At 46.3% G+C, this 2318-nt stretch overlaps 1 long non-coding RNA gene across 1 annotated transcript; it reads right to left on the minus strand.

Moving 5' to 3' along the window:
* Positions 1-893: 893 nt before the first annotated feature.
* On the minus strand, positions 894-1974 carry LOC119823890. Its single transcript, XR_005286997.1, has 2 exons — positions 1447-1974; positions 894-1099 (listed from the first exon to the last, which is right to left on the minus strand). It is a non-coding gene; the product is annotated as an uncharacterized LOC119823890 (long non-coding RNA).
* Positions 1975-2318: the final 344 nt, after the last annotated feature.

The following is a 2318-nucleotide window of genomic DNA, read 5'->3' on the forward strand; positions in this document are numbered from 1 at the left end:
GCTACAGGGAAACAGAGCTAGGTGGGGAAAACTAAACGGAATGCTGGGACAAAGAGGAGGAGAGAGACGCTATGGAGCCCCCGCCAGAGTCAGACATGCCGGAACTTTGCTGGTAGGCCACAACCTCATGGTGATATACAGATTAATAGAAATGGGTTAAATTAAGATGTACTAGTTAGCCAATAAGAAACTAGAGCTAATGGGCCAAGCAGTGATTTAATTAATACAGTTTCTGTGTGGTTATTTCAGGGCTAAGCTAGCCAGGTGGCCAGGACGAACAAGCAGGCCCTCCTCCTACACTCAGGTGCTCTTGTTCTGAATCCCTTAGCAGTCAGAGACTGATGACCCTCACGCTCAGACTGGGTGCTCATCACCCTGGGTGTTAATCACCACCAAGAGACCCCAGGAGCTAGCAGATCCTGCAATTCTTGATTCTGACTTAGGTTCTCAGGGCAGAGAGTGCAGAGCAAACAGCAGCCCGCAGCAGGGGGTATGTGTAGTGGTCATTTTTCCTGGGGGAGGGACAAGCAGCTAAAGAAAGGAAGCCCCTGTCTTGGTTTGAGGGTACTGTCAATCATGGCAGGGGAGGAGATTAAGTACCATGGTGACAGACAGGAGCTTTAAGTGGCAGGGTCACATCACATCCATAGTCAGGAAGCAAGGAGAGGTGAATGCTGCTGCTCACCCCATTTTCTCCTTTCTATGCAGTTTGGGATGTGCAAAGAATAGTGTTGCTCACATTTAAGTGGGGGACTTCCTGCCTCAATTAGGGAAGGGTCAAATGACCCTTTCACAGGGGTCACATCGGATATATCCTGCAATCCGATGTTTATACTATGGTTCATAAGAGGAGAAAAATCAGTTATGAAGTAACAACAGAAACAATTTTATGGTTGGGGGGTCAGCACAACATGAGAAACTGTATTAAAGGGTCCCAGCATTAGGAAGGCTGAGAACCACTGCTCTAGCATCTAGAGCTACTGCGTGGCTTCCTGCCATCACTGCCACCTGTCACCATACAGAGATGCAGCTGGCACTGCCTCTGATGCTGCACTGATACCTTCCTCTTCCTCCTTCTCCACGTTATCATCTCAGGCCCCTGTATGGATGACAAAAATCAGAAGTAGGAGGGAGGAGACAGTTGGAGAGAAACCTTTTATTGAGTCTGCCGTTGACATACCAGTGCCCTCTCAGAGGGATGTTACCCAGTTGGCTCATGGAATGAGCTGGACAGCCCTCTTTTGTAGCCACAATGGTATTTGTAGCAAATATGACAATGAATATGTAAATGAAGGAGTGTATTTACATCAGTCATAATCCTTTTGCTGGGCCACCAAGCCATGTCCCTCTCTGGCTAGATGGTCTCATGGTCCAAGGCTTTTTAGGGTTTGTGGAGGCAAAGCATTCAGCACAAGCTATTTGAAACAGTCACAGTCTAGACAATACCTTGAGGTGATGGATTTGTGCTTGAGCAGCAAGCAGCTATGGTTGTCGGATAGCTTCCTCGAGGCATCCATGGTTGTTAAAATGGCTGGTGCTGACACGAAGGTGATCCTTCCGAAGGCTGGACTGACAGGCTTACTCTCAAGACAGCCAGGGTATCCGGAAAGGGTCTAATAGCTAAGGATGACTTCCAGTTTCTAACTCCAGACCCTCCATATTTCTTGGTCTGTGAGCTCCCATCTCCAAAATCTCAGTGACCAGTCATATTAAAACATGGTGATCCTAATTCTCTTGCGTTCCCCTTTTACTTGTAAGGATCCTCATGGGATGATCTCGAGCAATCTCCACACCTTCACAGCTCTTCTCCCTTCCCATATCATGTTAGAGATCCTGAGGGCTGGGGCATGAACGAGAAGACACGTTGATCTGCTTCCGCACTGGGGCTCAGTTAACACACCCTTTAGGAGTTCAAATTTGCCCATGTGCTGTATGAACTGGTAAAAGCAAGAATCCCCAAGGAGCAGTTAACTGTCCAGAGAGGAAATGAGAATTGTGTGCTCAACACCAAAAAGAGCAAGGGTCAAAAGTGAAAACTCAGTCACACTTGGCAAATCACAGGGGAGTGAAGTCAGAGTTCAGAGAATGGCTCCCAGGTACGGCCCAGTCTACAAGCACTGTCCAAACCGGTGGCCGCCCCGAATCATTAACAAATCATTTAATTCAGTTAAAAAAGAAAGCAGTGAACTGTAGTTTTTAAAAATGGATTTTAAAAACGAAACTAAAACCCATCTTGAGAAAATCTGGTGAGCCTAACATCTGAAAGAGCAAGAAAATTTAAAAAAAAAAAAAGAAGAAGAAACATTTGTTTGTTTTTA

Source organism: Arvicola amphibius, chromosome 9 (assembly GCF_903992535.2).
Source record: "Arvicola amphibius chromosome 9, mArvAmp1.2, whole genome shotgun sequence".
In the NCBI taxonomy this organism is placed as follows: Eukaryota; Metazoa; Chordata; class Mammalia; order Rodentia; family Cricetidae; genus Arvicola; species Arvicola amphibius.